The following is a 13,854-nucleotide window of genomic DNA, read 5'->3' on the forward strand; positions in this document are numbered from 1 at the left end:
TCCTGTTAGTGAGGAGCTGTTATTTCACAAAAAAAAATTGAATTAAAACTGACCAGCACAATGTTCTACACACGAACTTACTTTGTGATTGTGGGAGGACGTGATTTGAGCCAATCTCCGTCGCGTGACCGGCACTTTCAATGCACTTACCTGAAACAAAAGAAGGAAGCATGTAGAGAGTTAATTGCTTTGGTCCGCAATACGTCATCACTCTTCATTACAACATGCAACACGCAGTTTCGCGTGCATTCGAGAACGTGCATATGATTTATTATGCCCCAACTCTCTTCAGCTATGTCTTCACTAAAACGATATAATTACATTGTAGGTCAATGGGATACACCGTTCTTCCTTGTTAATATATTTCAACAGACATTACTGCTAATATTAACTTATGTAACTAATTGAAAAGCAGGATTGTTGGAAACAGAAATTCAGTTATGATTTAAGACAAAACAAAGGAATAGGTCTAATGAAAGCAGAAATCATAAAAAAAGAAAATGCGAAAAAAAAACGCAAATTAACCTATAACAAGATCGACATGATAAGGTAGACAACAGGGAAAAGAGGACTGACGGAGAAAGATGATTTAGACGGAGAAGGATAGTGGCGCGAATGAGTAAGATTGCACGGAGGAGAGGAATGGCACGGATGAAATGAAATAAACGGAGGAGAATATTAATCAGGAGAAAATCACAGAGAAGAACAACGACACGGAACAAGGGAATGTCACGGAATAGGGAAATGGCATGAAATAGGGGGATGGCACGGAATAGGGGAATGACACTGAATAGGGGATGGCAAGGAATAGAGAAATGGCAAGGAATAGAGAAACGGCACGGAATAAGAGAATGGCACGGAATAGGAGAATGGCACGGAATAGGGGAATGGCACGGAATAGGGGAATGGCACTGAATAGGGGAATGGCAAGAAATAGAGAAACGGCATGGAATAAAAGAATGGCACGGAATAGGAGAATGACACGGAATAGAGGAATGACACGGAATAGGAAAATGGCACGGAATAGGAGAATGGCACGGAATAGGAGAATGGCACGGAATAGGAGAATGGCACGGAATAGGAGAATGGTACGGAATAGGGGAATGGCACGGAATATGGGAATGGCACGGAATAGAATAATGGCATGGAATAGGAGAATGGCACGGAATAAGGAAATGGCACGGAATAGGAGAATGGCACGAAATAGGGGAATGGCACGAAATAGGGGAATGGCATGGAATAGGGGAATGGCACTGAATAGGGGAGTGGCACTGAATAGGGGAATGGCAAGGAATAGAGAAACGGCACGGAATAAGAGAATGACACGGAATAGGAGAATGACACGGAATAGAAAAATGGCACGGAATAGGGGAATAGCACGGAACAGAGGAGTGACACGAAATAGGAAAGTGGCACTGAATAGGGAAAGTGCACGGAATAGGGAAATGGCACGGAATAGGGGAAAGGCACGGATTAGGAGAATGGCACGGAATAAGGGAATGACACGGAATAGGGAAATGGAACTGAATAGGGAAATGGCACGGAATAGGGGAATGGCAAGGAATAGAGAAACGGTATGGAATAAGAGAATGGCACGGAATATGAGAATGACACGGAATAAAAGAATGGCACGGAATAGGGAAATGGTATGGAATAGGGGAATGACACGGAATAGAGGAATGACACGGAATAGGAGAATGGTACGGAATGGGAGAATGACACGAAAAAAAGAAATGGCACGGAATAGGGGAATGACACAGAATAGGGAAATAGAACTGAATAAGGAAGTGGCACGGAATAGGGAATGGCACGGAATAAGGGAATGGCTCGGAATAGAGGAATGGTACGGAATAGGGGATAGCACGGATTAGAGGAGTGACACAACGATGTTGAATATTACTAAAACAAACGATTACGCACATAGAAAGAATTATATGAAAATAAAGAATTGCAAGAAAGTGTTATTTAAATATGAGAAACTTTTGAGTTGGGCAAAAAGGACAATTTCTAATAAAATAGAAAAGGTAATAACACCTACTCTCTGAGACGGAATGTGTGAATAAGACGAATATGAGAAAGATGGAAGTCGGAAAGGAGATGTTGAAAATAAAGCAAAAAGTCAAATTCGTGAATCGGAGGAGAAAGAGCGACTAAGAAATTACCACATACAGTAGGAAGAAATATAGGTAGGGCCTATAGAAATTTTCACTCTTTGGTAAAGATTGTAGAATTTCGTAATTAGGCTATTACTACAATAGTCTTCATATTTTCCGAAGTAATTATATGTATACATAAAAAGTGTAGACCTATAACAAAGCGTTTGAAATGTGGATATAGAGAAGAATGGATCGTATCAAATGGACAGACAGAATAAGAAATGAAGCTGTGTTGGAAAGAGCGAGTGAAGAAAGAATGATATTGAAACTGAACAGGAAGAGAAAAAGGAATTGGCAGATGCACTGGCCGAGAAGGAACTGCCTACTGAAGGGTTCATTGAAAGGAATAGTGAACGGGAGAAAAGTTCGGGGCAGAAGAAAATATGAGAAGATAGACGACATTAAGATACATGGATCATGCGGAGACAAGAGGAAAACAGAAAATAGGAAAGATTGGAGAAAGCTGGGTTTGTAGTGAAAAGCCTGCCCTTGGGCAGAACACAATGAATGAATGCTGAAGTACATAATAACTGAAATAGTTATTCGTTGACTTAAGATTACTAGCTGTAATGGATATATAACATGCTTAGATATGAAAAAAAAATATGCGCGATTAAAGAAACACTGAGACATTGATAAACATTATAATATTATTTGAACGCATCAAATAAATTATGCATTCGCATAAAATTTGCCTACATAATAGGTAATATAATTATATAGTTTGGAAAAAGATAGAATTTGTGTACCTATTTATTTATTTTAACAGAAATATTGCGTTCTAAATACCTCCTTCTGTTCTTCCTTAATATATCAATTTCAAACCATCCCTTCTGCACTTATACCAAAAAAGTACTTTGATGACGCCGACAAATTAATAAAAAGGACACTGAAAGAGGTACTGAATCTGCCTACAGACATTCCTGATGCAATGGTCTATAGTCCCAGGAAGTACAAAGGACTAGGGATTTGTCGAACAAAATGGGAAGCACTATTACAACAAATTAATGCCCTTCGATGTTTACAGAAATCTCAAAACCCATACATCATACAAACACGTCAGGTTCATGAGGAGAGCATTAGATGTGCCCAATCTCTGAACATTGTTCCAGAAGATGCCTTATTTCATAAGAATGAACATTTCTTAAATGTTACAAAGATTCGTAACCTTCTGAGGAACAGAGAATTTGATATTTGGTGTCGTCATCCACAGAAAGGGAAAGGCGTAGTTTTATTTAAACAATATCCTGGTGCCAACAAATGGATTTGTAAACACGAAGGACTCTCCAACAGCGAATGGCGCGATGGTATTAAAATGGTTGGAAATGTTGCTGCAGTATGTGCTGTGCCGGGAAGATCTCAGGTCAACCGTTGTAGGCATTGCCACAACGAGGTTGAAACTCTTGCACACGTCGTGGGATCCTGTCCGCACGGCGAAATTCTGCGAAACGCTGGACACCACCAAGTACGATCAATTATAGCCACTGCCCTTAAAGATGCTGACTATAACACTTTTGAAGAAGTACATAATCTCTCCGTCACTGGCAGTACATGGCGCATAGATATAATAGCTTTCAAGTAATCTACAAGATCTGGATACATAATTGATCCCACTGTGCGTTTCGAAACGGATGAGGAACAGCCTGCAGAAGTTGATAATGAAAAAAAGAATATCTACAATCCTACCATTCCCTATTACCTCCAAAAATACCAGTTAAATGAGCTTGAAGTAATCGGACTTCTGGTTGGAGCAAGAGGTACCGCTACTCTCTTCATGAAAGATGTGTTTAAGAGGCTTGGAATACCTACATCTATTATTCCGATTGTAACCTTAGCTGCATTGAAAGGATCAATTGCTCTCCTGAAGAATCACCTATATTCGAAATCAAACTAAGTTCAGTAGCATTCTTTACTTTTTTGTAACACTTACCTCTCTAAAAATAGTTATATTTCCACTAATCTCAAAAAAAATATTTGCAGCTATGTACTTGTAGGAATTTCATTGTTAAAACAAAATAAATGGTTAAACGAACTTGTAAAAATTTCTGTGGTTAAGCACTCTTTGTCCCTTGTGGCAGCTCACGAATGGTGAGAAGATTTATAAATTTATATTATACAATATTAAGAGACAATAATTAAACTGAACTAAGAAGATAGAAAGGACTAAAAGAATGCCTTCGAGAAATGAATCAGGATTGTAAATTAATAAAGTGTAATATTATGAATCTTCCGTTATCATGTTTTCTTTCTTGTAATTCTTCCTTCTTTGTATTTCATTTTTCTTCCCATTCCCTCCCCCTTTTGTCTCTTTGTTTGCTTTCTTTCTTAATTGATCGTCTTAAATTCTTCAGTGTCGAAGCTCTTCTTTTTGTTTAACTCTTGACCTATCACTATACGAAAAATGATGTTTCTCCGTGACTTAGTGGTAGTTGACAAATTTGTTGAGTAAATACAACTTCAGTGCATGCAATCTGGAAGTTTAAGGGACAAATGATCTCTGTCTGTTCAGTAAATCCTACAAGTTCAGTGGTTGTAGACAGTTCTCTGCGACCACGCTAATTACGTCAGTTTAATTAGAAGCATATCACCGCAGCAAACGAGTGCATTAACCTGGATGTATTGTGCTCGAAGGCCTGAACCACGCCTCGGCCTGACAGCAGACAAAACTCACATGCTCCAATGAAATTTGTATTGCTAGCGGGGCTGCGGGTGAAAAATGTTCCCCACGTACTGATGCTACAGATTAAACGGCAAGACGAATGAGATAATGATGTATGTAAAGAAACATTCTTTGCAGCAACAAACCGCGGATAATATTTCTTGCTTCCAGTAATCATTCACTGGGCCCTTGTAAACATGCAACCCTATAAGCATGATATAAGATGAACATGTTCAGATACACTCGGACCACGATGGCCGTAATTTATTTTTCTGGAATTAACACATCAAGACCTGTATGGAAGCTTTTGCACGTTAGCTGTAAGTACTTGGAAATGACCATGAAATTATGTTTACACATCTTTCATTCTACACCAATTCAATTTTTAACAGAGTATACATTGCAGCAATACAATCAATAATTTATAATGATTCACGGAAATCACCATTAGCATCATCATCATAATATTATTATTATTATTATTATTATTGTTTCTATTATTTAGGGTGACCAGACGTCCTCTTTTGTCCGGACATGTCCTCCTTTTTAGACCTTTCTCCGGAGTCCGGGCGGATTTTTAAAAATCAACAAATGTTCTCCTTTCCGCGACCTGTATGCCTGATACTTTGAAATTATCTGATTTGACGCCTTTTTCAAGTAATTTTTCTGTAGGTGGCAGCAGCATTGACAAAATATATTCTTTGAAAACGATCATAACCATCTTTGCATACAAAGTAATATTAAATTCACATTTTGTGCTGTCTTTTTATGTATTTTGATAATGATTATAGTTCCTTTGGCTTTCATATGTAGTTAACTGTAAAATTAGCTTATATTATTAAATTTTATCATAAGTATAATGTAATAAAATAGGTAATGACATAATTTTAAGCATTATATAGGCCTAAGCCTAAATCTAAATAGGGTTGATATTTTCTGTCCCCTTAGTTCCCTTGATTTTCCCTAAGTATTATTATTATTATTATCATTATTATTATTATTATTATTATTATTATTATTATTATTATTCACCGGAATTTTTAACTGTAACTTATGTTCTCAATAACTATAATATAGAAATTATAGATATCATTAATTGTTTTGTTATATCCAAAAGAAAAAACAAAAAATGCAATGCTATGTTGTTAAAAAGAGGTATGAGTTATTTTTAATCCGGAAGTGAAGTTTCTACCACATTCATAGCAATATTTCAACACACAAATTATTGTTTGAAGTTTTAGAACCATTTCGCCAAAGTTGGAAAATGTGTGTATAGGTCTCTCAAGTACGGATTACCGTCGCGACGGAAGGAATGAGAATCAAACACTGCGATAAGGAAGAGCGGGAGAGAGGAAAGGTCACGAGATAACTTTAATGATATTCAAGAGTACAGTCGGAAGAGAAATGACATCGATAGAATTAGTCTTGCGTTGTGATAGTTACATTACGACTTTAGTTTGTTCCATTGCATGTGAATACGTGTCTTGTATCGCACGGTATTATTATTTCATTCGTAAACATATGTGCGCGTTTAATTAGCTTCGAATTTTTCTCTTGCTACGTTCTTTATTTCCACAGCGATGTCCTCATCTGTTCATCTTCTTGGAAGAGACAGTACTTCCATCGGCTCGCATCTCTCGCCCCTCGACGTGCCTACATACACACGTCAAAACAAACAGCAACGCCACCATTGGTTTTCGGTAATAGTTTCTTGCGCGAGCTATAACAAACAAATGAAATGGCTAAAAATTTATGTTTATTTTTCCCCGATTAATTCTTGCATTGTAATACTGGGAACATTTGCTTTAGCGCGGAATAAGTAAATTCTGTTTGACAAAAAATTCTATCGCCATAGATGTAGTCTTCTTGATTTCCCAATTCGCTTTCAAATTATATTAATTTCAACTATATAATTCTCTTTATGTAATCTTATATTACTTCTGGGATTGTCCTTTCCTTTCCGACTTCAGTGTAAATATCTAACTTTCTAAGTCATAAGAAAAAGAAAGTATAACAATTTGTAAAGCACCCATTACAAAACTTACAGAGTGAACCGTAGGTACTGTCATTCATTTGAGGAGGTTATTATTTGTGATATTCCAAACAGAAAGTTTAATAGAATTTTACTCGTTTTTGTTTTATTTTAGAGATAAAAATTGTTTTATATGAAACATTATTTCATAGCATGTTTCAGGAAAGCCATTGGTTTAAATCACAATATGCTCAGTTAATTTGAGTGAGCAGTGTATTGTGATAATAAATTATAGAAATAATTTTAATTTTGTCCTATAAAGGTGGAGAAATTTTATCAGAAAATATCTAACATTGTAAAATTCCTTTTCAGAACGAAAACTGTAGAAAATAGGCCAAACGATTCCTACTAATAGCCTATAAAAATGAAATGTTATCAACTTAGACCAGATAGAACAATGCTTTTATTAGATTTTAAGATTTCCAACGACAATACATATATCTACGATTGAAATAATCATAAATGCTTTTGGTGAAAGGAAAAAAAAAAGTAGTTTCGAATATGACTCTAAGCACAGAAAAAAGGAAACAATAATTTATAAAGTCCTACATTTGAAATGTACTCTTATATACTCCTGAATGCTCGGTCCTGACAAAAAGTGTTAGAAATAGAGTGGAAGCAATGGAAACATGATTTTGGAGAAGAACGGGTAGGTTTAGCTGGACTGACAAGAAAAGAGACAAAGAAGTGCTTGATGAAATGAAAGATAGATCACTAATTTTTTTAATTAACACTAGAAAAATATTTTCGTTTGGTCATATATCACGCCACAGTAATTTCCTTAAAAGAATTTCTCAAGGCAAAATTTTAGGAAAGTAAACAAGAGGAAGACCTCGAAAGACGATTCTGGAAGATACGATTGGACTCATAGAATGTCAAGTCTATCAAGAAACGAAAATAGTTGCCGAAAAAAAGAGAAGAATGGTTTCACTGACAAGACATTGCTTTGATCTCTCTCTCTTTCTCTATGAGGCATGGAGGGGAACATCCCTGAGCACCGCGAACTGAAGTCTATTGTGCGTCTCTGGGATGAGTTGTAGCCCAACGACCGAACCCACGCCGAACCGACCTAATCCCTAACAACCTAACGACCAGTCCCGACATCCCTCTAAATTCGTGTACCATTTCACCACAACATCCCCCACATTTCCCCCTCAAACGGTCTGAGGTGTAGGTCACCCCTCCCGTCGGGAGAGGATTGGGTTCCGCTGCTGAGTCACCAACTACCACGCTTTGGTATATCCATGGAGGCCGGTCGAGAGCGTCAGGAGCTTCGGAGGGCCGCCGCAGCCGCGATCTGAAAACTAAGGAAGACAACCGGAATGGTAAGGAAAGGATGATGAGGAGAAGGAAGGAAGTAGTGAGAATGATTGGGGTTCCATAGGCCTGATAAAGTTACCTGATATTCATCCATAGGAGTGAGGGGGAAAAAACCTCACCCAGACAACTCGTCCCATGCGGGGAATCGAACACCGGCCCCCTGAGTTCGGGAGCAACTACGAGACCACAGCGGTGGACAGACATTGGCTTTAGATGAAAACAGGAATTCCAAGAGGTTTCCCTGTGCTGTGCTGATTAAATGACAAGAACACATGCTAAAAGGAAATGTTTAATTGTGACATTTGACAAAAGAACTATGGTTTGGTCTTGAAAAATTGTTTGAAATATGTCTTATATTCTAACATTTTCTTCGAGTACTTTTGTCTTCATTGTCCTTTTCATTGTAACACCGCATCATCTCAACTACATTGAACAGTCTCTGTACTTTAAAAGGGTTGTTAAAGAATTACCTCGAGCGTCCTGAAGTTTGAGAACTATTTCGGGGGCCATCATGTATGTACATTACCGCTGCTCAAGGAACAAGAACACGCGAGGGTCGCTTTAGGGCGCACGCAACTTCAGGGCGTTACAACGCGGATGCATTCGGCATAAAGCGACGCACTTCTCGTGTAATGAAACAGCACTGCGGAAGTCGTTACTGCTGGCAAGGAGGGACTTCAACGGGACTTTCAGGTGTAGCTGTTACAGCGTTTGCCTTGCACGGAAGAGCTCCGATTCGAATCTCGGCAGGAAGGCCAAGCGTTTCATAAACCATGACAATGCAGAATACATTTTTAAGTAGATATAGTTCTCTCTCCTCACTAGGTACGGAGAAGTAACTTGAAAAATGACTTTCACACTAAAAATGCAACTCTTCCTCGCCTTTGTTCATCTTTCTCTTCTTGTATGCTCCTCTTTATCTTTGTTTTCCAATTCTTCTCCTTGCTATACTTTGCCTTACTCTAGTCTTTCTCCTAGTCGTCCCTTTGATCTCTTTGTATTCCCACGACATGCCCATCGTACTCACTGGCGATTTCAACAGATGCATCCAGCAGCTAGGCGCCGTCTTCCTAGACTTCACGCGTGACACGTGTGATTTGAAGATCGCCTCTGCAAAGGCTCCTACGACACTAGAGATGAACAACGATCGAGAAAGCAAGACTAACAGCGCTCGCAAAGTCGAAAACCCGCACGAAAATGTTGTATACGTCGCGTCGTTGACGTAAAGACTGCTTGTGAGTGTTTCGAGACGTCGAGATTGATCACTCGCGAAGTTCCGAACGTCAAGCAGCCTTGAATTACCATAGTAGTTTGTACCTGACTGAACTTTTATCTACTTTGGCAACTGTATGTATAAACAATCAAATAGCTTATTTGAAACATCGTCTCTATCTTTCAGTCAATACTAATCCGTTCCCCAGTCTTTATTTAATTACTAGGCTCCTATTAAAAGGCTAGGAATTTTCTCTTCATATGTTTGAGATCAAGTGTGCAATCTCAAATAAAAATATATTAACGTTATGTTTTATGTTTCTTAGAAATGCAAATTTATTTGAAAATTGTTATTTTTTCTATTTATATAACCATAGGTAATATCATATAATAGAACCAGAACATTTTGATAACTAAGTTACTGTTCTGTTTTGTCCTTTTGTCTCATTTAAACATTTATAATGTTATTCCTTTCAATTATGTATGTTATTCAAAGTTACGAAATCTTTCCACGCCGACCAAATCCTATTTCGAGAATAATGAGCGAGACTCGAAGCGCACGAGAAAGACGAGACGAGACAAATGCAAAGAACACAGCGAGCGAGAGCGGCAGTTAATTTTGTTCATCTCTATACGACACACTGTGACTCATGCATCGACATGGTCTCTGTAAGAAATTTTGACAGCTTGCGATGTAGCCAGAACGTAACATACTGCTCATAACCAGACAGCGGATTTTCAGTCCCTAAACAGCAAAAAGACGTCACGTCCCTTGGCGTACACAGCAATGAGTTCAATGACCTCTCCACATATGACGTACAACTAACGTTCAGTATCGGCACTGAAAATCCTCTGTCTGCTCATAACATTTTCCTCTTCTTGCCGTGTATGATTCCATTGGCTGCTTCAGCCGGCACAGCACTAATTCAGTTATTCATTTCTGCCGAGTTACAGCAGCTATGAGTGGTTGAACGACTAGATTCCAAACTGTCCGCTGTGTTTACAAAGAAACACATCATTGTTCCCGGCTGTGTTTACAAAGAAACACACCATTGTTCCGTCTACTCCGGAATATAAGACACCAATGGTTGTTGCCTACCCCTTCAACTTTCGATGGCTTGTAGCGAAAAAAAAATTGCTATGAAAAATGGCGATCGCTATTTCAGCGCTGTCGGTCAGCAAGGCGTTCAGTGCGGTCGCTATTTCAGCGTTACCTCAGCGCTGTCCCAACTGGATGCAGACATTGAATCTGTAGAACAGTGGTCGTTAGCACTCGCTGAAATGGATAAAGGGTATTCGCAGCAACATCAAATGCACCGTCGTGGAGCAGGCAGAGAGGGATAGAGCATACCCGCCAGCAGCTACGGTGGTCCATGGTGCAGTCTCTTATCCGCGGATGTTGTGATTTGTCGCCAAATGAAGACTGCATACGCAACTTCTTTTAATTTCTTGTATCACACACTCGTGATTCTATGTAAAAATACACAGCAGAGTAAAGATGTGAACCTGTCAACAGGTGATCGCATCCACATGTAGTTCATAGTAAATATAGTGAAGCTATGCGTCTATCGATTTTATTCCTCTCGAGAATCTACTGGTTATTTTGCTTGCAGAGTGTTCAAGAATAGCAGAATGATTAGGCCTATTACTTTCTATGTGAAAAGTACAGAGCGTGTAAGAATCATCATCGAAACAAAATTACTGATCAAATCCTCCTAATCTCAACAAATGTTACTGTTTTGTGAACAGATTTCCTTCTGTATTCAAAATCTCGATGCAGATATTACTACAGAACAATATTCCATCAGACCTCAATGACCTCTGGCGAACTAAACAAGAAATAATATACAAAAATAAGTAAGTAATAGGATTCCAAAGGCCCAGAATAATCAAGGATATAAGAAGAGGCCTTCAAAGTAAAATGATCATGATCTTTTACGTTATACACAAAAGGTGATCGAAGGCTAACACCACAGCACGACGCTTATTGCGTCTTTATCACTCATTTTATGTGGAAATGGTTGAGACTCAGATATGCAGTGTCATCTCTCCGGTGAAGCTCTGCTAGAGCGCTCTTTTGACCTCTCGAGGGCCTACTACACCACCACTGACAGATGCTATATCTACACACCAGTCGCAATATTATAACTTTTCAAGCTCAATTTCGGAAAATATTCATTATTCGAAAAATTAATAAAATTTCGGAGACAGTACTTTCAGTTTCGGAAATGAAGTTCGGAAGATGTAACGTTAATTTCGAAAAAAAGAAATTGGTTTTCGGATAAGATGTATCTAATTCCGTTTCATTTTTATTTTAAAGAATGTTTTATTAAAGTAGATTAGTTTCTCTAAATTAATATAATAGTACATTATGCAACGAGCCTATAATGATAGTAATTAAGACACGAGTATGTTTGTTTATGAAACTCGCTTGCGCTCGTTTCATAATTTTCATACGGGCGTCTTAATTACCATTATAGGCAAGTTTCATACGACTTTTTATGCTCGACCATATTTCTAACTTGAAATTATTCAGAAGTATTCATTTTATTCGTATCTTACTGAAGATCGGAAGTGACCTTGTGCATAGCTCGTAAATTGTGAGATGTGCGCAGACGCGAAAGTATTGACTTTTTCCGAGGAACAATAATGTCATTGACCTTGATGTATTCTAGAGAATAACATGAACTAATTTTGATATAACCTGGAAATTGATTTAGAATTGAAAAACGAGATGACAAATTGAATTTATTTGAATATTATTTACAATTAAAAATAATTATTATAGTAACAGAACATAACTTTCTGCGACAGTATTGGAATTCCAGCCTCCGTGACGTTTCCCTCGTTGCCTTTCGATTGCATATCCGAGAATAATCGAAAACCTGAACTTTAATGAATAGGTGTACTTTATTGACATGCATTAAAGGACTGCTACCAGGTGTATAATTACTACATTTCGGCATGGTCAAGCATAATAGTACATTATGCAACGAGCCTACAATGATAGTAATTAAGACGCAAGTATGTTTGTTTATGAAACGAGCGCAAGCGCGTTTCATAATTTTCATACGAGCGTCTTAATTACCATTATAGGCAAGTTTCATACGACTTTTCATGCTCGATCATATTTCTAACTTGAAATTATTCAGAAATATTCATTTTATTTGTGTCTGACAGAAGATCGGAAGTGACCTTGTTCATAGCTCGAAACTGTGAGATGTGCGCAGACGCGAAAGTATTGATTTTTTTCGAGGAACAATAATGTCATTGACCTTGATGTAATGCAGAGAATGTATAACCTGGAAATTGATTTAGAACTGAAAAACGAGATGACAAATTGAATTTATTTGAATATTATTTACAATTAACGCTAATTATTATAGTAACAGAACATAGCCTTCTGTGACAGTATTGGATTTCCAGCCTCCGTGACGTTTCCCTCGTCTTTCGATTGCATATCCGAGAATAATCGAAAACCTGAACTTTAATGAATAGGTGTACTTTAATGACATGCATTAAAGGACTGCTACCATGTGTATAATTACTACATTTCGGCATGGTCGAGCATAAAATATAATAATTGCTTCATATGAAAAATTTATATCAAACATTGAACAAAGTAAAAAACAGGAAAAGCCAAGATTAGACAAAATTACTATGAAACTTTATACATATAGAGGACATGTTTAAAAGAAACATTATTTCAGTTATTTGAAAATATATGGCAACAAAGGAAGATACCAAAAGATTGGGAGTTAGGTTTGGTGATCAACATTCGTAAGAAAAATAACAAAAATAAGTGTGAAAACAACAGAGGGATAACTTAATTATTAGCAGCCTCTAACAAGCAAATATTCTAATAGAGGCAGATGAAGAGATCAGGGAAGACCACAAACAAGATGGTTAGAACAGGGACCGGAAACAGACGAAAGTATCTAAACTGAAGATGAAGATGAAGAAGAAAAAGAAGAAGAAGATAATGATTGCAATAATCTTGTTGCCATGTAAACTAATAGCCTATTGTTAATAAACGTTGTTAATTTAATGGCTATAATATCTATACCTGAATATTTATTTTATTATTTCTCTTTGTCTGTAACAAAATCTGCAGTGGCAAGAAGATAAGAAAAGAAATACATATTTCAGATCTCTGCCAATAAGGCAGTAGCGATGTAATAATTAAAGCTACGTACTGTAAAAGTCTATTATTTATAAATATATTGAAAATAACTTTGACAATTCTCTTACTTTTCTCTTGAAGTATGCGTATTAAACTAAGAAGATTTCAAAATAGGCTATGAAAAGGTATTTGAGTTATTCTCTTTTGTAAGCTACATTGCTTAGATTCTTTATAAATGTAATGTTTTGCATTCCACGTAATTCCAATAAAATATACCGTAGTTTATTTACCACTATTATACTCTTCTCTGGTTACTACAAAACAAAATTCGAAAGCAAAGTGTTAGTAAACC

The 13,854-nt window shown here is 37.3% G+C and overlaps 1 long non-coding RNA gene across 1 annotated transcript in view; it reads right to left on the reverse strand.

The window, feature by feature from the left end:
- LOC138710080 (uncharacterized) overlaps positions 1–13,854 on the reverse strand; it is a 312,642-nt gene that overhangs the window by 147,585 nt on the left and 151,203 nt on the right. Inside the window, exon 2 of the long non-coding RNA XR_011335052.1 lies at positions 82–150. This is a non-coding gene — a long non-coding RNA (uncharacterized lncRNA). The remainder of the gene's footprint in view (positions 1–81; positions 151–13,854) is intronic.

Source organism: Periplaneta americana, chromosome 12 (genome assembly GCF_040183065.1).
Source record: "Periplaneta americana isolate PAMFEO1 chromosome 12, P.americana_PAMFEO1_priV1, whole genome shotgun sequence".
NCBI lineage: Eukaryota > Metazoa > Arthropoda > Insecta > Blattodea > Blattidae > Periplaneta > Periplaneta americana.